The 26,251-nt window shown below is 45.7% G+C and overlaps 1 protein-coding gene across 5 annotated transcripts in view; it reads right to left on the bottom strand.

Moving 5' to 3' along the window:
• Positions 1–26,251, bottom strand: part of LOC142587383 (uncharacterized) — a 209,680-nt gene that overhangs the window by 119,080 nt on the left and 64,349 nt on the right. Inside the window, exons 5-6 of one of the 5 annotated variants that reach the window (XR_012829508.1) lie at positions 24,033–24,169; positions 17,369–18,903 (exon numbers count right to left, since the gene is read on the bottom strand). The exons of the other annotated variants lie outside the window; for them this stretch is intronic. The gene's annotated coding sequence lies outside the window, so the exon portion shown is untranslated. Of the gene's footprint in view, positions 1–17,368; positions 18,904–24,032; positions 24,170–26,251 lie in introns of those variants that run through there. 5 annotated transcript variants of the gene reach the window in all.

Raw genomic sequence — 26,251 nt, 5'->3', positions numbered from 1 at the left:
GGTTTCGAAGAAGTGAGCTCCATGTCGTTTGTAAGAAACGATGTCCTTCCTTGTCTATCTAAAAAGAAGTCCTGAAACTCTTACAAGATTTCCTGAAACTCCGTCATTTTTTCACACTCCAGCTGCGCTTTAGACACTACAAGTTTTTCCGATCAAATTACACCAAGCTCCAGATATTTTACTCCAAGTGCCAGTCAAATTAGTCCGGGTGCCACGGGAAGCAATCCGACGTCTGCTTCACCTGCGGAAGGGTCGGGCACCGCTCTGATGTGTGTCCAACACCTCACTTTGTTCAGTGCAGGGGATGTGGAACCCGAAACCTAGGAGATGAACATGTGTGTCTACCTAAGTGTAAATTTTGTGAAGGCGATCACCCTACTGGTGACAAGTTTTGTAAGCAAAGATTTCAAATCCCTTACGTCGTACGACTCCGTCGAAGAGAGCGCAAGAGGACTCGGTCATCAACAAGAGCGCAGTCGGAGGCGCAACACCTGGCGCCCAACCATCGCCCCGAGGACAGGGAGCACTCACGCTCCAGGAGTCGCACCAGATCCAGGCATCGTTCACTATCCAGGTAGAGAAGGCGCTCCAAGTCAAGGGAAGCGCAGGTGCGCTTCACGCAAACGGACTCAATACCTGGCGAAAAGAAGACGCCAGGAACCACCTGGCCTGACAAAGTAAAAGGTATGGCGAGGGTTGCTGCGGGCGCCTCGGCGGCTGTGGGAGATGACAATGATGCCAGAATAGAGCATATATTATTGGGCGAACCTGTGCCGAAGAGACAGGCTACACTTATAGCACAACGATAGCGGCGACCATGGTCGGCGATCGTCGAAAATCTGATCAGCGGGTCAAGCGCGTCGGCTTTTATAACTCAGTCGTCGAATGTTCCTAATTAACCACTGGGACCCGCGTGTCTTCCACAAAGTTCTGCACTATTCGCGTGGCGTGTACATGCAATCAGATTACACAAGTTGCGGTGAAAGACAGTGGACGGAACCATCGATAGCATTAGGAGGAGGAGGAATAAACTTTTATTGTAGAACCAGCACTTTATGATGGCCGGGCCTAAGCCTCCCACGAAGGGACGTCCAGGGCTTGCCTCGCCGCCGCCTCGTGGGCGTGCTGGGTCGCCCAGGTTTGGTCGTCGAGGGCGGAGCTCCGCAGAGCCTCATGCAACCTCGACGAGAGAGTCGTGGTGTCAGAAATTTCTTTTACATGCAGGCGCGTCCTGCGCTGTGCTTTAACATTTGTTGGGCGGCGAAACGTAGTCGCCCGATAAAGATAAGTACACGTGTCATTACCCCCCTCTTAAAAAGCATCAACCCGATGCTGCAAACAAACAAAAGTAATAAACAAAAGCACTCGTATCAAAGAAAACAACAAAAATAAGGAAGTTCGTCAGCATCCGTAAAAGGGTTTAAGGCGCACCACGTGGACCACTTCAGATCCTGCGCGGCGCCGCTGTGAATGGGAAATGCCGTCTGGCACGACCTCATAGTCCAGAGCGCCAATACGTCGGATGACCTTCTAGGGTCCGAAATAGCGTCGCAATAGTTTCTCACTCAGTCCTCGTCGGCGTATCGGGGTCCATACCCAAGCACAGTCGCCAGGCGGGTACTCGACGTGGCGTCATAGGAGGTTGTAGTGTCGCCTGTCGGTCCTCTGCTGGTTCTTGATCCGCAGGCGGGCGAGCTGTCGGGCTTCCTCGGCGCGCTGGAGGTAGGTAGCGACGGCAAGATTCTCCTCGTCAGTGACGTGCGGCGGCATGGCGTCGAGCGTCGTCGCGGGTTCCTGTTGTAAAACAAACTGAACGGCGTGATCTGTGTTGTTTCTTCCGCCGCCGTGTTGTAAGCAAAGGCTACATACGGCAGGACCGCGTCCCACGTCTTGTGCTCGACGTCGACGTACATTGTTAGCATGTCGGCAAGAGACTTGTTCAGGCGCTCCGTGAGACCATTCATCTGCGGATGGTAGGCAGTTGTCCTCCTGTGACTTGTCTGGCTGTATTGCAGAATGGCTTTCGTGAGCTCTGCTGTAAAAGCCGTTCCTCTGTCGGTGATAAGGACTTCTGGAGCACCATGTCGCAGCAGGATGTTCTCGACGAAAAATTTCGCCACTTCGGCTGCACTACCTTTTCGTAGAGCTTTAGTTTCAGCGAAGCGGGTGAGATAGTCCGTCGCCACGACGATCCACTTATTCCCGGACGTTGACGTCGGAAACGGCCTCAACAAATCCATCCCAATCTGCTGGAATGGTCGGCGAGGAGATTCGATCGACTGTAGTAATCCTGCTGGTCTTGTCGGTGGTGTCCTGCGTCGCTGACAGTCTCGGCGTGTCTTGTAATGGGCGACTTCGGCGGTCAGACGCGGCCAGTAATACATTTCCTGTATCCTCGACAGCGTCCGGGAGAATCCAAGGTACCCAGCGGTTGGACCGTCGTGTAGGGCATGTAGTACTTCTGGACGCAGCGCTGACGGTACAACAAGAAGGTAGCTGGCGCTGACTGGTGAGAAGTTTTTATTCACGAACAGGTTGTTTTGAAGCGTGAATGAAGACAACCCGCGCTTAATTGCCCTAGGGACAAGGTTGGTGTTCCTTTCCAAATACTCGACGAGGCCTTTTAGCTCCGGGTCCCCTAGTTGTTGTGCGGCGAAGTCTTCCGCGCTTATTATTCCAGGGAAGGCGGAGTCATTCTCGTTATCTTGCGGCGGTGGGAGCACGTGATAGGCGATCGGTATCTGAGTGTTTTCATCCGGACTTGTATGTTAGAGTGATGTCGTATTTTTGTAGTCTGAGGCTCCACCGTGCCAGCCGACCAGAAGGGTCCTTTAATTTAGCTAGGCAACACAACGCGTGATGGTCGCTGACCACTTTGAATGGCCTGCCATACAGGTAAGGGCGAAATTTCGCTGTAGCCCAAACGATGGCGAGGCATTCCTTCTCGGTTGTAGAATAATTGCCTTCCGCTTTTGACAACGGCCGGCTAGCGTAAGCTATCACGTGTTCATGTCCATCTTTTCTCTAGACTAGGACGGCACCGAGGCATAGGCTACTGGCATCAGTGTGGATTTCGGTATCGGCGTGCTCGTCGAAGTGCGCAAGTACTGGCGGCGACTGCATGCGCCGTTTGAGTTCTTGAAATGCGTCGGCCTGCGGCGTTTCTCACTTGAACTTGACGTCACATTTAGTTAGCTGTGTCAGCGGCTCAGCGATGCGTGAAAAGTGCTTGACAAATCGCCTGTAGTAGGCACACATGCCAAGAAATCTACGCACTGCATTCTTGTCGATGGGCTGCGGGACCTTTGTGACGGCAGCTGTCTTCTGCGGGTCGGGGCGGACTCCAGACTTGCTGATGTTGTGGCCTAGGAACAGAAGGTCACCGTAAGCGAAGCGGCACCTTTCTGGCTTCAGAGTGAGCCCTGATGACTTGATGGCCTCTAGTAATGCTGTAAGCCGGCGAAGACAACGACGTCACCCAAGTAAACGAGACAGGTCTGCCATTTCAATCCTGCTAAAACCGTGTCCACCACGCGCTGGAATGTTGCAGGAGCCGAGCACAGTCGCAATGGCATAACCTTGAACTCGTAGAGGCCGTCTGAGGTGATGAAGGCCGTCTTTTCGCGATATCTTTCCTCGACTTTTATTTGCCAATAGCCAGACTTGAGGTCCATCGACGAGAAGTATTTAGCGTTGCAGAGCCGATCCAATGCGTCATCTATCCGTGGGAGGGGGGTATACGTCCTTCTTCGTGATCTTGTTCAGACGACGATATACGAGGCAGAAACGAAGGGTTCCGTCCTTTTTCTTTACCAGGACAACAGGGGATGCCCACGGGCTTTTCGACGGCTGGATGATGTCGTCGCGCAGCATTTCGTCGACTTGTTCTCTTATAGCTGCACGTTCTCACGGCGAAACTCGGTAAGAGCTCTGGCAGAGTGGTCGAGCGCACTCGTCGGTGATTATGCGATGCTTGGCGACAGGTGTTTGTCGAATCCTCGATGACGTCGAAAAACAGCCTTTGTATCGTCGGAGCAGACATCTGAGCTGCCGTTGCTTAATCACGGGGAGACTTGCATTATTGTCGTAGTCTGGTTCGGGAACCATGGTCGTCGGGCTAGAGGCGGCGGAATCCGAGAGGACAAACGCATTACTGGTTTCCAGAATTTCCTCGATGTACGCGATCGTCGTGCCCTTGTTGATCTGCTTGAACTCCTGGCGGAAGTTTGTCAGCAACACTTCTGTTTTCCCTCCAAGCAGTCGAGCGATCCCTCTTGCGAAGCAAATTTCACGGTCTAGCAGTAGACATTGGTCGCCTTCGATGACGTCTTCTACGTCAGCGGGTGTTTCGGTGCCGACCAAAATAAGAACGCTGGAGTGAGGCGGGATGCAAACTTGATCTTCGAGGACACTCAAGGCGTGGTGACTACGAGGGCTCTCCCGGCCGTATCGCTTCATTTTCCGACAGCGTTATTGACTTCCACTTCAGGGCGATGGCTGTGCCGTGTTGGTTCAGGAACTCCATACCGAGAATGACGTCTCGTGAAAACTGTTGGAGCATAACGGAGGTGGTAGGGTAAGTTCGGTCATGAATTGTTATTCTTGCCGTGCAGATTCCAGTCGGTGTGATGAGATGTCTTCCAGCGGTCCGAATTTGAGTGCCTTCCCATGCGGTCTTAACTTTCTTCAACTGGGCGGCGATGTGTCCATTCATAACGAAGTAATTCAATTCAATTCAATTCAATTTATTTCCAGAATTACAAGTGTTCTGGTGGATACCAAAGGCTAAAAGCTGTTGGAAAACAGCTTGACTAGGCCGATGGTCCATTACAAGGCATACATGGTGGTTGCATCAAAATTGTAACAATGTTAGACACTCAGAATAAGATCACTTACATAAATGCACAATAACAAGACCGAAAATATTATAAAGACTAAGAGAAAAAACATAATTGATACATCAGAAAAATGGAAGTATGTGTGTAAGGGTTACTAACAAACTAATACAAGTCGCTCTGATATAAAGAGTAGATAATACAGACTAATAAAGAAAACATTCGATACACCAGAAGATAGAAATACATGTGTATGGGTTACGCAATCAGTAACACGTACAGTTGTCACAGGAAGCTCTTTGAGTGTGAGCAAGTTTCTTTTGACCTACCTTTACGAAAGCCGAACAGAGCACTAGATAGAATGTTTTGTCGGTCGAAAAAGTTTGATTATCGGCCCCTGTGCCCACTAAGGCGGTAACTGCGTGGCCGTCGAGAAGCACGTCGAGGTCGGTGGTTCTTTGTCTGGCATTGCAGTTAGGTCTTAGCGTCGGATCATGGCTGCGTCGTGTTGAACTGACGTTGGAACGCCGCGTCGTCTTTCGTCGCTGTAGTCTTGCCTTCCTGACTTCGTCGGGACGGCGGCGTGTCGTTATGTCGTCGATATGGTCTCTTCGTCGTCTTCGTCGGCGGCGGAGGATCTTCGTCAGTTCAACAAACAGCAACCGGAGCTCCATCGGTTGATGCTTTTAGTTTTCCGGATATGGGCTCGCAGAGCGGCCTCATGCTGGGCCATTGTATGGACGGCGCTGCGGCGACAGGTAGCGGCCTGGTTACGGCGATGTCACGAGGGCGTTCACCTACCCGAGGGCGCGGTGCGTTGACGGCGAAGCCTCGCAATCCCAGGTCGCGGTATGGGCATCGGCGGTACACATGGCCGGCTTCCCCGCAGTGCTAGCAGAGCGGGCGGTGGTCAGGAGCGCGCCAAACGTCTGTCTTCTTCGGGTAGCTGCGATGGGCGACGGGTGGGCGTGCTGGCGGCGGCGGCAGTGGTCGACGGCAGTGGTCGACGGAACGGACAGGGCCCTGGCGCAGTCGTGGAGGCGGACATTGACGGCGAGCGATGGCGGCGTAGGTCATCGCTTCTGGCTGGGGCTGCGATGATTGTGGCTGTACCGCGGGAACTCCGAGCGATCGCTGGACTTCTTCGAGAACTTCGGCGATTGAGGCCACTTGAGGTTGCGATGAAGTGCCCGGATGGTCTCGCGCAGGTCGTCGGTGGTCATTGATTGAACTCCGGCGTAGCCTGCTGGCTTGGTGCGTCGGTCGAATTGCCGGTTCCGCAATTCCAGTGTCTTCTCGATGTTCGTCGCCTCACGAAGAAGCTCGGCAACGGTCTTCGGTGGGCTTCTTACCATTCCGGCGAAAACTTCCTCCTTTACACCACGCATCAGCAGGCGGACTTTCTTCTCCTCTGACATTTCCGGGTCGGCGTGGCGGAACAGACGGGTCATTTCCTCAGTGAAGATCGCGATCGTTTCATTCGGCAGCTGCGCTGTGGTCTCCAGTAGCGCTTGGGCTCGCTGTTTTCGCACGACGCTTGTAAATGTTTGCAGGAAGCCATTTCGGAACAGGTCCCACGTCGTCAAAGTGGCTTCTCGATTCTCGAACCACGTCTTGGCGGCGTCTTCCAATGCGAAATAGACATGTCGCAGCTTGTCGTCGCTTGCCCAGCTGTGAAACGTAGCAACCCTCTCATACGTTTCCAGCCAGCTTTCCGGGTCCTCAAATGTGGAACCGCGGAACGTCGGTGGTTCCCTGGGCTGCTGCAGCACGATGGGGGATGCTGGGGCTGCCATTGGGGTTGCCTTGGCCACAATCTTCTTGGTCTTCTCAGGTAGAAGTCCGTGCTCCGGGGGCAGTTATTGAAGACGGCATCTTGCTCCATGGTCCGGGACTACGTTGGTGTTCTCTTTGCGGTCCTGGCTTGGATCACGGCTTGTCGGGGGCGTCCGGTACATGAACAAAAAGCACCTCCACAAGATGTCACGTGGTGGGGACGTTGAAGAACACAGTAGCAATACTGTGAACGACAAAACTAACTTTTATTGGGCGAACCTGTGGCCACAAGACAGGCTACACTTATAGCACAACTATAGCGGCGAACGTGGTGGGCGATTATCGAAAATCTGATCAGCTGTTCAAGCACGTCGGCTTTTATAGTTCAGTCGTCGAATGTTCCAGATTAACCACTGGGACCCACGTGTCTTCCACAAAGTTCTGCACTAATCGCGTCGCGCATACATGCAATCAGATTACACAAGTTGCGGTGAAAGACAGTGGACGGAACCATCGATAGCATTACAGAAATTTCTTTTACATGCAGGCGCGTCCTGCGCTGTGCGATAACATTCGTTAGGCGGCGAAACGTGGTCGCCCGACAAAGACAAGTACACGTGTCAATATAATTAAAGAAGTAACTTCTTTAAGAAAAGCTAATGAAGAATTGACTAGGCAGGTAGTAGAGCTTCGTAAAAAAGAGCAGTCGAGCCCTGCTAGAATAGAGATAGATAGACCTGTAAGCAAAAGCAAAGATGCAGGGGAATCCAACTCTCCTGCTCCTAAAGAGAGGGTGGTCAGTTCCGAGGATGAGTCAGTCTTCTCAGCCCTCAGTGAAATAAAAGAGGCAATTAATATGATAAGAGAGACAGTGGAAACGACCAACTTTAAAGTGGACAAATTGTGGAAATGGATGCTAACGGTGCAGAAAAGACTTAGGAAAATTTAAACACGAGGGGATGACGACGATGAGTATCTTCCATTGGAGGCGGGTATTATAAAGTCCATTCCTGGATTGTCGGGGGCCATCACAAAGAGGTAAATGGTGGGTAATAGAAACGCAGCCTCACCTAATAACAATGAACAGTAATCATGGATTTAACGTGTGGCAGTGGAATTGTCGCGGGTTCCAACACAAAAAAGCAGCACTGCGACAGGTGATCAGGTCATCTGAGGCGAGGCCAAAGGTAATTATCCTGCAGGAAACCTTAGCGGACAAAATTATGCTTACTGGGTACAAAGCCATATGTAGAGACAAAAAAATGGGGAGAGGGTTAGCGACCCTCATTGACAACAAGTTGCCAAACATTGAGCATCAATCAATCAAGTTTTATTTACGCCGCAGACAATACAATGTTACTGCGAAAATAGGGGGCCAGAGAAAAAAGCTGCATCTCTGCAGCTTGACTAAGCTCTAGCCACCCGTACAGCAGCAGTGACACGACGATTTGTTATCTGGATTCAGTTATATAAACAAAACAGCAAATAAAGAAACTATCAGATAATCCCATCACAAATGACAATTACAAGAACAATTAGAAGTATAAGCAGTTTCAATACAGTCAAACAAACAGGTCAAGTAAGGTTTTGTTAGTAAGGGCCAGAACGTCCACACTTTTCCGGTCTAGCTCATTTAATGTAGTTGCTAGGGCGTAGTCAAGTTTTTCTTTCCCATAATGGCTGCGCGAGGAGGGAACGTAGTATGGCGGTTGATATCGAAAAGGGTAGGAAAGTGTACTTTTCCTGAGATTTGATATTTCTTGGAATAGTTCCGCCCTACCTAATGTGGCGTTTTTATAGGTTCTTAATAATTTGTATTTGTATATATTGTGGATTTTTAGAATGTTATGTGTGTAAAAGAGTGGTTCTGCGTGTTCTAAGAACGAGGAATTTTCCATTGATCTAAGTGCTTTTTTCTGAATAAGGAAGAGTTTCTGCAATTTCGATGCTGTCGTGTTTCCCCATATTAGCATGCAGTAATGCAAGTGAGAGTTAAAGAGTGCAAAATATAACATCTTTTTAATGCTGACTGGAAAAGTGTGACGGTTCTGGCTTAATACACCGGCGGCTCTACTTAATTTTGGTAATAGGTTTTCACATGTTCATTCCAAGATATGTTTTCTGAGAAAGGACACCTAGAATATTAACAAACTTTTCTATTTTGATTTTGAATGGCCCGACAGCAATATGTTCGTCTATATTTTCTAAGTTGCCTGGGGTGCAAAAGAACACACACTTAGTTTTTGACTCATTAAGAATGAGCCTATTGTTCTGGCACCAAATCTGCAAGTTCTGACAGAACGCACTTCCTTTTTGTCTTATAATATCAATGTTTTTTTCCCTTAACGAGCACCGAGCAATCATCGGCATAAATAACATATCTACAATCCTCATATATTTTTACAATATCATTAATATACAAAAGAAAGAGAAGTGGTCCCAGTATGCTACCCTGTGGAACTCCAAATTCAATAGACCGTAGGTGAGATTTATGCTGATTTAGTTCGGCGTACTGATGACGCGCACTCAAGTAAGATTTAATAAGTTGTAGTGTTGTGCCACGAAACCCATAATGCTCTAATTTATCTAACAATATTGGATGGTTGACTCGACCGAAGGCTTTGCTAAAGTCTAAGAGTATACCCAATGTCATTAACTTATATTCAAAATTGTTTAATATTTCTTCCTTCTGAGCTAGAAGTGCTGTCTCGGTGCAGCGTCCCTTTCTGAAACCAAATTTGTAGTCCGTTAAGAGGTTATATTTTCTAGTAAATTTCTCAATGCGAGAATTAATCACTTTCTTGAGTCCCTTAGAGAATACAGGCAAGATTGACACAGGGCGATAATTATTTAAACAATTTTTGTCAGCATTTGAGATTACTGAACCTCTTGCTACCTGCATGTTGTCTGGAAAAATCCCCGTCGAAAGAGAGACGTTATATATGTGTGTAAGCGCTGGCGCAATTAAATATATGACATATTTGATGGGTTTTATTTCTAGATCATCTACATCACGGCTACGGCTATTTTTAAGCTTCTGATACAATGTTGTTACTTCAACGATGGATGTTGGCAGTAAGTACATTGTGTGGAATAATCTCGGAATATGATTAGCAGCTTCATGACAGTATAATAATAATAATATTTGGGGTTTTACGTGCCAAAACCACTTTCTGATTATGAGGCACGCCGTAGTGGAGGACTCCGGAAATTTTGACCACCTGGGGTCTTTAACGTGCACCTAAATCTAAGCACACGGGTGTTCATGACAGTATGTACTAGTGCCAATTTCAACAAAGAAATCGTTAAAAGGTTAGCTAGTTCCTTTCCACCAATCTTTCTGTTATTTATAACAAGGTTGTCAATTGTGGCATCCTTAGTGTTCTTGTTTAATATCTCGTTAATTTTCCTCCACACTTTGCCGCTATCACGCAAGCAATTGTCAAATACACGCTTGTAATATTCGCTTTTCGATCTTTTTATATCTTTATTCAACCTATTTCGAAACATTCTAAATTCTTTTAATTTTTCCATGCTATGTGACTTAAGAAAGTTGTCAAAAAGTTTGTTCTTATGATTAATAAGCTTGATATGTTCATGTGTGATCCATGGTTTACGCAACTTTATTTGTTTACGGTATGTGCGTAATGGAAAGGACTCGAAATAATGTTTCTTGAAGATTCTTAAAAATTCTTAAGAATAAAGGTTTGCTGTGGTGCCCTATGTACATAGATTATCCCATGTTTTACGGAACGTGGCCAATAGATATGACATCGATAAAGTTTTCTCAGCCGCCACAAGTTGTCTATCATGTGCCCAATGATAAATAGGAAACTTAAACAGGGTGGCAAAAAAGAAAAGATGATTGCGGCGTTAGACATGTGTCCCTTTTTGTGCCTTGTAACACTAGTATAGTTTATCAGATTCCTCTCAAGAGCGGGAAGACTTACATTGGACAGAGCGGCAGGCTAACATTAGACTAAAAGAAAACAAGCATTCACTTTACAACCTTAACGCTTCACATCTAGCGTCACATTGTTTCAATTGCGGTTGTAAACCTTTGTTTGAAGACACAAAAATTCTTTCGAGACACAAATGCCAAACCACACGGGAAATAATAGAGGCATTCCACATTAAAAGATTAGGAGAGACTTGCGTTAGCCATGCATCTTTATCTGTCAGAATCCGAATTTCAGTATCTTCACAACAGCTGTGTTCATCTGAAGTAGTGTCTTTTTGTTGTTTCCTTTTTTTGACTTCCCTACTTCCTGATATGTTTAACTGATGTCTCCATACCTTGTCATGTTCTTATGCTGCGGCTTTTTTGCAATCATATATATATATATATATATATATATATATATATATATATATATATATATATATATATATATATATATATATATATATATAATGATGTGTGGTGTTTTGTGGCGCAAGGGCCAGGTTTGGCCAAAGAGCGCCATGACAAGTGGTAGTGTTAACGATGTGTTATGGAGGATGTGACTTGGTTGTAAAGGGGCCTAAAAATAGTCGCTGTAAAGTGCGTAAGATCGACGTGCTATAAAATTATGGCGATGACTAATGACGAATGCTATGAACATTAAAATCCATCGTAGAAGAATGATGCAAAATCAAAAATATGTAGGATGTTAAAATTACTTGGAGCACTGCTGCCTCGCCAGAGCCCTTGAAAGACAAGGGCCTAGAGGCATGTGCTATACTAAAGAGATATCGCAGTGGCATCCTCTGAAGAGAGGACCCGCTACGAACATGTGGGGCTAAAAACATGCAAGACAACATCTTTCAGAAAACTTAGGACGGCGTTGGTGTCAAATAAAGGTTCTGGGCCGAGTAGCATTGCGGGATGAAGGGGGATGTGATGCCGGTGTGCTAAGGGAAAATGTTTCTTTCTTTCATATTCGGCTTCCCGACACTCCAGGAGGACGTGGAGGACGGTCAGCCTCTCCCCGCATCTACCGCAGGTTGGAGGATCATTTTCAGTCAGTAAATAGTTATGAGTGCCAAATGTGTGTCCTATTCTGAGACGCATCTGTTCGGCGTGATTTTGTTACAGAGGGCCAGAATCCTAACTGTGGCTTTATCACGTGGAGCTTATTATTTGTTTCCGCGTACCATAGGCGTTGCCAGTGATTTCGTAGTTTCCTCCGCAAGAAGGGCTTCAGATCTGTGACAGGAACTGCAGCGGTGGGATTAGCAGAATGCCATGCAACTGACGTGGCCATCTGGTCCGCCAGAACATTACCTTCGATGTCCCTATGTCCTGGCACCCAGCATATAATCACATGCTGGTTAGATATATATGCGTTACATAAGATGGAATAGAGTTTAATTATAACGGGATTTTTGTGCTTACAGAACGATATCAAAGCCTTCACAACACTTAGGGAGTCCGTATATATAACTGATCTTTTGAGTTTTGATTTCCTTATATGCTTCACGGTCGATAATATTGCGTAGGCTTCAGCCGTAAAGATACTAGTTTCCGGATGCAGTACGCCGGATTCCGAGAAGGATGGACCGACGGCTGCATAGGACACCCCGTCGTGCGACTTCGATGCGTCTGTGCAGGAGTGTTTGTGTTGGAGTTCCCGGAAATGCATTTGGATTTCAATGTCTGAAGCGTGCTTTGTAACTTGAACGAAAGATGTGTCGCATTGTATCAGCTGCCACTCCTAAGGAGGTAGCAGCTTGGCTGCATACATTAGGCGAAGCTCGAGGAGTGGAACATGCATTTCTTCACTAAGCTCCCTCACACGCAGCCAGAAAGACTGTCTTACGGAGGGACGATTGCGAAAGAGTGTAGCGTATGTCATCTCGTTAACGGTATTATAACACGGATGTTGAGGATTAGAGTGGACTTTCAAAAAATATGTTTGGCTGATGTATGTTCTCTGGATATGAAGTGACCACTCATTCGATTCTGCATATAAACTTTGTATGGGACTCGTTCTGAAAGCGCCCGTGGCTAAGCGGATTCCTAGATGGTGGACCGGGTCTAGCATCTTTAGCGCGCTCGGGGCGGCAGAATGATAGATCACGGCACCATAATCTAATCGTGACCGAATCAGGCTCTTATAGAGATTCATTAGGCACGTCCTGTCACTACCCCACGTAGTCTGCGATAGAAGTTTCAATAGGTTCATTGTTTTCAGACATTTTTCTTTAAGATGTTTTATGTGTGGGATGAAAGTGAGTCTATTGTCAAGTATAACACCTAGAAATTTGTGTTCTTTGTTTACACGTATCTGTTGTCCACACAGTTCTAAGCAAGGATACGGAACCAGGCCTTTCTTTCTTGTATACAGAACACAAGAACTCTTGTGAGGATTGATTTTAAATCCATTTTTCTCTGCCCACTGTGACAGCTTGTTCAAACCATGCTGTACCTGTCTCTCGCAGACTGTGAGGTTGCAGGATTTAAAACCTATGTGTATATCGTCTACGTAGACGGAATGGAAAATAGCTGGTGGTAAAGATGCACGAAGCGTGTTCATCTTTACGACAAAGAGCATGCAGCTGAGTACGCCACCCTGGGGTACCCCAGTTTCCTGTATAAATGTACGCGACAGTGCAGGACCTATTTTCACTCGAAATGTACGGTTCTCTAGGTAGCTCTCTATAGTATTTAGCATATTGCCGGGGATACCTAGCGCGGAAAGATCGCGCAGGATTCCGTACCGCCAGGTTGTGTCGTACGCTTTTTCCATATCCAGAAATACAGATAAGAAAGATTACTTGTGCACGAAGGCATCGCGAATGCTCGCTTCGATGCGCACAAGATGGTCGGTTGTAGAGCGCCCTTCCCGAAAACCACATTGAAATGGGTCAAGCATTTTACTGGACTCTAGGAGATGCACGAGACGGCGACTGATCATTTTTTCAAATACCTTACAAAGGCAACTTGTCAGGGCTATCGGGCGGTAACTTGCCACTGAGGAAGGATCTTTGCCTTGTTTCAAAACCGGGATCACAATCGCTTCTTTCCATGTAGTCGGGAAGTATCCCGCAGCCCAAATCGTGTTGAAAATTGTGACTAGTGTAACTTGGGTGTCTTTATGTAAGTTTTTGATCATTTCATACATGATTCTGTCAGATCCCGGTGCAGAGCTCTTGCATGCGCTCAAGGCAGCTCTCAACTCGGCAATGCTAAAAGGACATCTGTATGGTTCATTCTGTTGACATTTTCTCATGAGTGGCTTACATTCTTCTATTTGTTTATGTTTCAGAAAGGATTGCGAGTAATGGTTGGCACTTGACACGCTCTCAAAGTACTCCCCAAGTGAGTCCGCCTGATCTTGTAGGGTATCGCCTTCTGTGTTTACCAAAGGGAGTGCATGTGCTTGTCGCCCTCTTATCCTAGTGACCCTGTACCAGGCTTTCGCCTCATCTCTGAACGAGTTAATACTTGATAGAAACTTCTGCCAACTTTCTCATCTGGCCTGTCGGCGGGTTCGCCTGCCTTCGGATTTTACTTTTTTAAAGTTAACTAGATTCTGTGCAGTGCGAGAAGCGCGTAGCAACCCCCACGCCCTGTTCTGTTTTTTACGAGCGATCCTACAATCGTCGTTCCACCATGGGACACGCCGTTTGCAGGCCAAGCCTTTTACTTCTGATATGCATTTAAATGCGACATCTATTATGAATGCTGTAAAAAACTCGACTGCAGCGTCAATTCCTAACGAAGACAGGTCAGCCCATGAGATACTAGTTAGACATCGAAATTTCTCCCAATCAGCTGTCTCAATCTTCCACCTAGGAGCGTATGGTGGATATTCGTTTTCTTTATATGATCTTTGCAGTATAGGGAAGTGGTCGCTACCGTAAGGGTTGTCGGTAACTTCCCATTCAAGTTCAGGCAGTACAGACGGGGAGACTATACTAAGATCTATTGACGAAAAGGATCGGTTTGCAAGAGAGTAATATGTGGGTTCTTTCTTATTGAGAAGGCACGCTCCAGAAGAAAAAAGGAACTGTTCAACAAGGCGACCTTGCGCATCTATACGAGAGTCGCCCCACAGGGAGCTGTGCGCATTGAAATCGCCAAGAACAGCGTAAGGTTCTGGCAATTGATCGATCAAGGAGTGAAATTCATGTTTGTTCAGTTGGTAATGCGGGGGTATGTAAATGGAGCAAATGGTGATGAGTTTGTTTAGTAGGACAACTCGAACCGCCACTGCTTCAAGGGGCGTTTGTAGCTGTAAAGGTTGACACGCAATACTTCTATGAGTAAGAATCGCAACACCACCCGATGATGCGACTGCATCATCGCGATCTTTGCGAAACGTAACATACATACGGAGAAAGTTTGTGTGTTTAGATTTTAAGTGTGTTTCCTGTAAACACAGCACTTTTGGATTATGTTTGTGGATGAGTTCTTGCAAATCATCAAGGTTTCTAAGGAGACCTCTGATGTTCCATTGAATTATTTGTGTATCCATGTTTAAGGTAAATTGGTGCTGTGTTTACGGAAACGGAGTGGATGCCTTATATTAGAGCCCTTTCGAGGCCCTGTAATAGGTGTTTTGTTCTTTCTGAAGCGTTCGAGCGATTCTCGACGCTCCTTAGGCGTTTGGTGCGCCTTGGGGACAGGTGTAGTGTCCATTGCCTCCTGTGAGACGCCGGACAAGCGCTCTTGCGAGCGAGAGGTTTTCCGAGAGAGTCCTGCCCTGGAAGGCAAGACCCTTGCGCCCACCAGCCCGGAGGTCGATAGGGCTCCCTGAGGGATTTGGCTGCGCTGGCCGTTTCCAGCGCTGGAAGGGGCCTCGGAGGTTGGGGCAGTGTCGGCTGCACCCACCTTCGGGGTGGATGGTCCCTTCTCCTCGGTTGACGGAGCAGCGCTAGCTGCAGCCGCCGCGGGGGCAGATGGCGTAACTGCCGACTCACTGCCTGTGAGTCGGACAGCTGCCGGAGGCCGTTGTGACGCTGCCCCCTTAGGCGCCACATCGGCAAAGCTGCTCTTAGACAGGTATGACACCCGCCTACGTGCCTCCTTGAAAGATATATTTTCTTTGACTTTGATTGTCACAATCTCTTTTTCTCTTTTCCAGGACGGGCAGGCGCGCGAGTATGCGGCGTGCTCGCCATCACAGTTGACACAATGTGGAGTCTTCTGCCATGTTTCGGAGGAATGTTCAGTGTCACTACACTTGGCACATGTCAGCCGGCCTCGACAGTTCTGTGAACTGTGGCCGAACCTTTGGCACTTAAAGCATCTGAGAGGATTGGGCACGTATGGCCTAACACGAAGTTTGATATAACCGGCCTCGATGGACTCGGGGAGGACACTTGAACCGAAAGTGAGTATCAGGTGTTTCGTATTGATCTCTTTACCGTCTCGCCTGATCTTAATTCGCTTAACATTTATGACATTCTGTTCACTGAAGCCCTCCAAGAGTTCAGCCTCAGTGAGCTCTAGCATGTCATCGTCCGATACAACGCCGCGGGTGGTGTTCATGGTACGGTGCGGTGTTACTGTTATTTGGGTCTCGCCAAATGAGACAAGTTACCGCAGTTTCTCGTACTGCTTCTTATCGTGGAGCTCCAAGAGAAGATCACCACTTGTCATTCTCGACGCCTTATATCCTGTTCCAAAAACTTCAGCTAAAGACTTCGAAACAAGGAACGGTGAAATGTTACGCACTAGTTTGTCTGGGTTTTCTGAGTGGATCACATGATATCTAGGAAAGTTCTGGACTTGTCGTCCGAAAAACTGAAAGAGATCTTCGGTGCCCCCTCGTTTGTGAGGGCGATCAGGGAGTTTAGGAAAAGCGTTTTCCATGAGTACAGTAGGGTTTTCGGCCGCGATGCCAACCACCCACCATGGAGCCCAACAGGGGGACGTGACAGGAGTTCCTGCTAGAGAAACCCTGCCAACGCCAGCCGTACATCGCTGCTACAACCAAATACAGCATAACCAAGGCTGGCTAGCTACACAAGGTTAACCCTTGCCGCCGGGAAACTAGGAAGTGAGGAGAAGTGATGAGAAGACAGGAAAGATGAAAAAGGCGAGAGAGAAAGACGAAGATTGGAGAGGAGGACAGGAAAAGGCGACTGCCGATTTCCCCCGGGTGGGTCAGTCCGGGGGTGCCGTCTATGTGAAGCCGAGGCCGAAGAGGTGTGTTGCCTCCGCCGGGGGGCCTTAAAGGTCCAAACACCCAGCTTCGGCTCAACCCCCAGGATCCCCTTTTTTCCCATACACGGCTAAGCCGCGCACGGCTACACGCGGGAGGGTCCAACTCTCGTGTGCTCGGGTACGTGGTGTCGCAACACACCAAACGCCTGCTGACGCAGACGCCCCTGCGGGGTATATATATATATATATATATATATATACATAAAATTTAGTTCAGAGTTAGCGCTCGTCTCGTCTGCTTGTAGTCTGTGTCCATGTCACTTCGCGCAACAATCCAAGAGTATATGTGAACAAAACATGGCTAGTGATAACTAGTGAGCACTGCACAAAATTTGAACCTGAAAGCTAGTAACACTAAAGACATATACTTCGCTCAGCTAAACTGCAAAATACTGCAAATATCACAAAGACAGCATAAAAACTGGGCAGGACAGAGCACCGACTGTTAGTTATAGTTGCAATAAGCACACCAAATCTGGACATAAAAAGTCAAACCTAAACTGCCGGGAATGGTCATCTCTCCAAGAGACCATTGAGGAGCAATAGGTATACTTTTTATAATTCCATCTCATAGATTACTGATCTAAATAAACTTGACACATGACCTCTTGTGTGTCGGAAAGGCCCTGTTCTAATTACATATGCATGATTACCAGCCTTGGTGAAAGAATGACTGGCACTAATGTTTTGAAGAAACAGCAGTAAAAATGCTGCTTGTTCTCAACTTTCTGTTGTCACAGCACACTTGTGGGCAGTTACGAACGCATTTGCCTATAGGGCGCAAACACAATGTTTTGGCTGCACAGGTACTGTCTACCGAACACCTGGTTCAAGATAGCTTGCATCTGAGAGTGTGCAGCCACACTGGTGGCACAGCATTGTTTTTTCACCTTGCCAGTTGATAAAGCCTCAGCAGCTGCAATCACTTACGACTGCTCGTAAAGGTGCCATAAGGTCAGGCAGCAAACACAGATACCACGTAGTAAAACTTTCAGAGGGCGTTGTGGGAGTCGAAGTGAGTAATTTATGCTTTAGTTCGGCAGCACAGCCACATTCACAACTATTCATTGCAGCTTCTAAATTTCAACCACATCAACAAAATAAATTAGGACAGTTCCTTCAGAATGGTGGCAGATGCTCAGCTGCAGCTTTCTAGAACCATGCATTACCTTCAGACAGTGCCAGTACAACCCATAGCACATCTTTCAAGCACTCCAGACAAGTACACCGATTACACTGTACACAGAGCATCTGGTGCCCATTTACCTAGAGAGGCAAGGTAGCCCCTAGAACACGTTTTGTGACAGGCATGCTGGGCACTTTGTCCCCTGAAATGCAAGTGCCATTTGGTACTTCAGTGCCTGTAGTGTCCTTTCCATCTGAATAAATATTGAATACATAGTAGTAACATGAAGGCGACAAAAAAAGCCACCAGCCATCAACTTTGTGGTAAATCTGGGTGCAAGCTATACTCTTATCAAATATACCTGTAGGCATTGCAACCAATGTTCTCCCAAGATGTATGAGGCATTAGTCATTGCAGAGCTGTAACGACATGACAATCCTAGGATGATTATGTTCTTGAGGCTTTCTTCCCCACTTCCCATCTTCTGAAACGTGTATACTGTAGTCATAAAAACAAAAATGCTACAACTGGCGTGTGATAAGTTTTGCGTCTTATTTCCTAGCAGCTCATTGAAACGAGTCACGATGACAAATTCAAATGCTGTTACCTCATCAGATATTCAAATTTCTTAAACACTACCAAAACCAGATAGGCATTAGAGTGAGCATCACTTAAATACATTACACCGGTTTAAAGTTATTGCACCGCTTTGTGTCCGGTAAAAAAATTAGAAAGATCAAAAGTGGTAAGATTCTACGGCCAACCGTGAAAACTAAATAAAAAAATCATTAAGCTTTCTTAAACGGGTTCAGAAGCTTCACAACTGGCCGTCTTGATGATGGACACGCTGATAGATGAGCCGCCATTCCACTGACACGAGAATGTTGAGGGCTTCGCATGGAAGTCTGCGAGACACTGCAGAGTAGTTCTTGGTCCACATGAAGGAGGTTGCTTGCATACACGTCTGGGCCACCACACTGAATGCATGGTGTTACCGGAACTTTTTCTCCCTGTATTGTGGTAAAAAACCATGGTTGGGTTAAGACGATATTTAATATGTAAAAAAAGAGGTGAGGCACGCAGACAGGACACAAGAGTAGAGTAGTGAACACGAACGCGAAATACACGAAAAATTTCATGAAATTGTTTTAATACATAATATTTTTGTACTATGTGTCATTCATTATGAGGGTTCATAACCGCAGCCTATTTCATATATAAGCAGGTAGAATTATCAGCCTGGTGAGTTTGTACAAGCTCGTTTGGGGCAAGAAATCGAGTTTCAAAAAGACAATCTCAACATTCTTGATTGAAAAAGGAACACCTCAGATGACATGCAGTCCTGTGAGTGGCAAATGCACAGTTCAAGAAAAACAAATTAAAACTGGCACACCGATCTTGAAGAAAGAATAAGCACCTGCTACTGCAAAAAGTAAATAATTGATAGGCTTTAGTAGCACAAGGGCATCTTTGGCCAAAGAGCGTCAAGTCTATGCTGCAAAAGCTAAACTTAGCGCATCTTTACAAAGCAAATATATAAAGATGACTAATGCCTCTCAGCACTACAGTTGCTTTGCTCTAGCGTGAAGTCATTTTAATGCATGCACATGTACATACACACGCTACACCCCAAGTGCAACAGCTGCAGAATTAAAATTGGGCCGCAACAAAATCGCAACCTTTAACCCTTGATCCCAAGCTGTACTAGTGACTGGAGGTAGTAGCAATATCGTCAATGACGAGTCGCGCTCTTTCTGCCTTGTTATGCTGCTCTGACTGTCAAAGATGAGTTACAGTCGGCATTGAGGGAAAGCTGCCCTCAAGAGCAGCTTTATTTTTGTATCACTTTTAATCAGAGACCAATGAAGTAATATATTTTTAGAAGGAGAATGACACCGAGAAAATGAATACATAAAAAATTTGGAAAATTTGGCACATTTTTCCGGAATTAACTTGGGGGTTCATGGGTAAAGCGGCAATCCAGAAATTAGAACAAGTTTTGACATGTTTGCTACCAGTGAATGCTAGAAAATATGTTGGCATGCTGTAGTTTTGTCCAACAATGCAAAAGAGGTTCTTAATAACTGAGGAAATAAATGGAAAGGTATCATGAAGTATATTTCGTGAATGTAATGCAGAATCACTCAACTTCTGTTACTATATAATCTCCACACGATTAAGCTGCACTTTCTGAACTAGTTCCGGAGGCGCTGCATTTCACTACACGTTCCACCAGTTCAACATTGCTGCAACTGCACGTTGTTCTTTGTTTTACTTAGTGCAGGCTTTGTAGAGGGCGAGTTCACAGCATTCCCTGCACTTGGCCGAAAGGTAGTCCATGTTTACGCAGCAGGTTTGGTGCCGCTTCTGCACGAGCGAGGTGCAGGAATCATAGTTTCATACAATAATTACTAGAGGGAACTCTGACGCTAGTGTCTACAGGAGATGAAACAAGAAAGGTTCCACCAACATGGGAATTATGGGAAGTTAATGGATTTGCCTCAACTTCGTCAATTTGGCTTCAAACGGCTTTGTGACTTTGTAAACTAGTCATCTTTAACAATATACTGTGTAATAAATAAATAAACGTTAAATCGTCCGACTACAGGATTCAAACACCGGAACTATAGAACAGAAGTCTGATATTGAAACCATTAAGCCACGGAGGCATGTAACGACAAGCGAGTGCAACGCCCTGATGAATTTATCGCCCGCATACCAGTGCCTTGAGACGCCTGGCGCGTTTCAATTTGGTCACCTGGACAAGCTCAATCGTTGCAATTAACAGCAATTATGCGTGTTGGCGGCGCCTTCTGCACTTCGAAGAGTATAGACTGCACTGAAATTTACGACAATACGATTTATATAGCGTATATTATACAAAGCCACAAGACCGTCTGAATTCACAAGCACAAATATCAGACAAATCCATGTGCTTCCCGTCATTCCCATGGTAGTACGACTGCAGCGCCAGAGTTCCCTCTAGTATTTACTGTAAGAAACTCTATGGCAGAAATAACCGAAAGGCCTGGCATTTTGTTCTGGAGTAATAAACTAAGTTTTTCTTTCCCATAAATCTTACTGGTCATTAATTCCAAGTTTTAGTGCAGTCACATGTCTAGTAGGCAATTGTGGTATTTTGCACAAACATTGCAAAGCCAACTGTGATGAAAGTTCACTCTGGTAAATTGGTTATGATCGAGTAGCATAGACTACTGAAGCAATCTCTGGAAGGCAAGTGAAGTAATTTTCTTGTTAGCAGCCTTCAAACAGCATTCGAGCATATGACACATGAACCTCAGATATGCAGATAATATTTCCTTGACTCAACAAGAAGCGATGCTTCATGTTCCACGAGGCTTCTTCAATCAAAGCGGTATTGGTGCTCTCTAAAAAAAATGCCAATGCTGATCCAAATATTTTTCAGGGGCAACAGTTATGCCTGAAATCATGCTAGATTAGTTTCTTTTTAACACATGATCAGACCATGTTAGAAGTGCTTCTTAAAATCTTCCTATTTATTAGACTAGTCATATCTCTACACAAAGGCTACTAATTAGGTCCCATGCTATATCATCATCTTAACAAAAACTTCACTTAGTAATACACATGCTGTGATAATATTTGAGACCCCATTGAGATGCTGAACAAGGTGAATTCATTATTTTTAAAATGAAGCTGCTGTTCTACCAAACGACATGAAAGGATACTGAGGGTCAGAGTTTTTCTTAATCACAGTAGGAAGATGCCCGGGAAGGCACGAGGAAACTCATTTGTAATTTTCTATTTAAATGTAGAAATGATAAAGGGAAATGAAAATGGTAAAAAAACAACCAGCCATGGAGGGAGAACGAACCTACAGCCTTTGCATTAGGCATGCGATGCACTAACCACTGTGCTACCGAGGCAGCATTCAACCGTCCACAAGGGCCCCTCAGATTGTCGACGCTAGAACGCGGCCGTAGTACCATAGTGGTTAGTATACCACATGCGTAATGTGAACGTTATGGGACCGTTCCCCACCCACAGGTAGATGTTTTTCATCCACTTTCATTTACCTTGATTTTATCATTTCTATACTTCATATAAAAAACGTGGAACATGTTGCTGTATGCTTTCCTTGGCCTCATTATCTGCTGGCTTTTTCCAGTCCTGTTACTTCCGACACTTATACATATTCTCATCTGATAAGTAAACAGCTTTCGCATGGTGCTGGAATGCAATATAAAACATTATTGCAGGGCCGTGTTACGTAGAATGCCTTACATTGCCCAGGCAAGGTGTATTAATGTCAATCTGAAAAAAAAGAATTCCCACTCTAGACAGAAATGCTGTGTACTGCTGTGTGCAACACGGTTTACAGAGAACAAATTGTTCAGAAATAAAGCCAGCAAACAACGAGTAAATATGAAAACTATATGAAATTTGTGCAGTTGCATGTTAAAAATTTCGCACAGCAACAGATGAAGACATAATGAAGGAAGCGCGAGGATGCTTTATTTTGGACACACGAGGCAATATACTTGAAAGATGCATATGAGCTTACACGTGGAGAAATATTGTTTATGTAGCAGCTAAACTACGAACAGGCCTAGAACACACTGATACAAGGTGTCGAGCATGTAAATCTTATCATGCCCTTAAGTCCAAGAAACGTGGCTCTTTCTCATGATTCGCTACGCATGGCTGGCTCACACAACTTAGCAGCTTCTATATATGCCTTGTAAGTACCAGGTGGTCTGTGTGACTTGTGCAAGCTTTACATATGTACAGGTGCCACGTAGCTGGACAGAACGAAGGTAATGTCGTTTGCCATCGTTTTGAGCAAGTGAAACCAATTTTTGCATTTTTCCTAATTAGGTAATTAGTTATTAACGATTATTTAACTGCTCAAATATTATATTCAAAGCAAAAGTATCAGTGCGAAAATTGTAGAGCATCCTGAAAAATTCCCGATCCAGCTTTCTACTGCTCAATAGGTGCAACAAATTTTTTTTTTCAAGCTTGAAAGAAGCCTGTAAATGGATGCAAGAAGTGCCGTGCAACTAACCACTCGTGCACCTGAACACCATTTGGCTCCTCCTTTCATGCTTGAAAAAAAACTTTTTGAAAAGAATATTTTAGAAATTGATTAATTATTATTGACTATGTTTTAGGCAAAATGCATGAAATAGTGTGACTGCCACCTCCACTTTCGGCGACACGAATTGACTCCATTTTCATGTCAATATCCAGCTATACATGGTGCGTGTTTTGAGCTGGTTCTGTGATTTAGGCTGGTTTTGACTAATTCAAGCTTCGCACCCTAATAATGGAGTCAGGCTAAAAAGAAATTGGTACATAAACGGTCGCTGTCAGTACGCCATACTCCCTTAAGTTAGTGCAAAGTGCTTGTGAGCCAAGTTGGTAGTTCTAAGCAGTATTTCTCATTCTGACCTGGTGTTATAGCCCAGTTACTATGATGTCATGCTGCTCAGTCATGCTGGTCACAGCTTCAATCTAGGCCGTGGCAGCTGCCCTCCAATGGGGGTAAAATGCAATAATGCTTATGCACTTTGATTCAGGTGTACATTAAAGAAGGCCAGGTTCCTAAAACTTCAGGTTGTGACTTTGGAATGTAAAAGCCCTTAATTTAATTTTCAAATCTAAAGGTGCTTTATTAGGAGCAGGGACATCATCTTGAGCTTTCACTGCACTGCCATGGCACCAAGAAGCTCCGAGTAAATAAAAACAATTTCTTAGACAATGTCCATATCTTGCAAACATTTCAAACACTTCTCTGCATGCACCTCTGTTGCTGTTATATGTAGATCCGTATGCCAAGGCGGTTTATGATTTTAGAACATCTTTCAAACCTGTTCTTTTTACCACATTAAAGTTGTTGGTTATTTTGCATCTCTGTGTGTGTCGAACGCACATTTCAGCGCATCAATTTCTTCAGAGAGTGCACTCTTCTTTTTTTATTTGTGCATGCAAAAAGGGTTCAGAAGAAGTGCTTTCTGAAGATCTGTATAGCAAGCAAAAAACAATTCTATGTAGGCTGCACAAAGAGAAAGGATTGGTTTGTAAATATGTTGTTTAGTTCTTAAAAAAAGAGGCAGCTGTCAGTATTCTGTTCCGAAATAAAAATTGCCCCTACCTGGCTCTGCTTGATTTTTCGATGTTCACGGTCTATTCGGGGGCACTCAACTGATAGGCTGCGCTTTGGCCATGTCGAATGTGCTGTCACCAGGCCCAAGGTCGATCGACATCCTCACCAAAAGTCGAGTCCAAACTCTACAAAAGAAACATGTCATCATTTTGCTATCAATTTTGTCATCTTGCCTGTTTCACACACGGCCGTCAGTGAAATATTTCGTCACTTGGATACTGAAAAAAATTCAAGCATTTTCTGGCAACCAAGCTGAATACACAGTAAATGGAGAAGGTTAAAGAGCAAATACAGTTGTCACATTAGATTGATCAAGTGCAGCAGAAATGGAAATAAATCAGTGATACTGTGTCTGTTGGCTTTGAATTCAAGAAACGTAAAAACAGGAACTTGCAGCCACGCCACTTTGAATTTCCCGCATTTGCTACACCTCACAAGAAGTTTGGCATCATCCGGTACTCGGGGATAGTAATCACTTAAAATTGAGATGAACGAGCGTCGGCATAAATTAACAGTATACTTAACCGGACAATATTTGCGCATAAAACAACTCACGTAGCGAAGCTACTGTCAAATACCCGATGACGCATCTGCGGGCGGTGCGGTTTGGGCGAACAATTTAAAAAAGAATGCGAGTTTCACTTGTTTCACGCCTGCTAAGCTAAGATAGAATTTGAATTTCTTACTAACCTATACTGGATATTTACGCTCCGAATAAAACGCTGGAAATTTTGTTACGTCACATCGCATACGTATGAAAGGGAGGAAATTGCTTTTATTGTATTCTTCCCAGGCGGCATGTAGCAGCTACCACTCTCATGCAACAAAAGCATGAAAGTGGTACTCGCGGCACGGAAAACAAACACATACAGCGCCAACGTCACACCCCTTGGAGTTGGAACTAAGCACGATCAAGCCAGTTAGTTTTCTAGCCACCATAACGCCATGAATACGACCAAACATCGAGCGAAACAACTGTCTGCTCTCGAAAATTATTACCGCTTCCATTTATATACCTATCGCTGCCACAAGCAAAAGTCAATGGGATAGCTGACCACAAGCCGCAGACTAGACTTACAGCAACATATTACGGTAACGTAAAACAATTTGCACGGTGACTTAGCAGCCGCGGTGTGCGCTAAGTGCTACAGTTCTCGTTTGCCGGTCGAAATTCACACCATAATGACGGGCACGGCATCTTTCAAATGAAATATTGCACGCTTTGCTTCGGAGCTCAATAGGAGGGCGAGACGCATTTGCACGTACCTGAAATCCACATGCCGGAAACCCTTCGACGCTTCCGAGAACGGGGCACACAGCCATACACCCATACGGCGGCTTGACTTGGACGTGAGGCACTTCTATCAAATATTTCAGATGCGACATGTTTCACACTGATTGCGCGAACACGAGAAAATGCCGCAGGTCGCAATGCGACGCCGTGCACCTGTGCATCTACCGATGAGCTGCGTGCGCAGACTTGCAAAAAAACGAAACTATGACAAAACGGCAGGCGCGAAAGGATGGCGGCTCTCGTTGCGGAGACGGAGCGGACGAAGCAATGAAGCGCGAATGAATCTTGCCAACTGTTGGTTCCGCGTTATCCCGGCGGTGGTCGCTTTAGAGGCGTGTGTTACGGCTGTCTAGTTTTTTATTTCTTTCCCCAAACAGTATAGCTAAGATCAGTTCTTTGTTTGCATTTTTTACTGTGTCGTTTGGCATTATCTTTTTGTCTTTTTATGCCATTAGGCAGCCACTTATGGCCTCGCAGATTCGCGCGCGCCAGCTTCGCGCGCAAATCTCGGAGGCCATAAGACAACGCGTTAAGAAATGCCGTTCTTGTCGTTGTTAACGTTTTATCATCGTTTCTTCAACTGAGACAGAGGGGTAGTGTCCCTTTTCCCGGGGCGCGGGGGAGTACATTGGTGTTGGTTGTTATCGTGAAATTCGCGAACCCTGCGATTTTTTTATAACGTAAGCATTTCTATACTTACCCAACCAGAAAAACTATCCGTCCGTCAGTTCGTACCGCACGATATCTTTCAAAATAGAACCCGCAGCAGCGAGTGAATTCACCTTCGTGCTAGCTCTCGCGTCAACGCGACCGCAGCGGCGAGAACACAGCGCTCACGAAGCTTTCAGCTCATGCCGCACTATGCGCTTTTCGCAGATCACTTTCAAGATAGGTGTACGCGATTCCGTTTTCA

Source organism: Dermacentor variabilis, chromosome 7 (assembly GCF_050947875.1).
Source record: "Dermacentor variabilis isolate Ectoservices chromosome 7, ASM5094787v1, whole genome shotgun sequence".
Taxonomy (NCBI): Eukaryota; Metazoa; Arthropoda; class Arachnida; order Ixodida; family Ixodidae; genus Dermacentor; species Dermacentor variabilis.
Note: the sequence above shows the minus strand (reverse complement) of the source record. Positions and strands in the feature narration are given on the sequence as shown.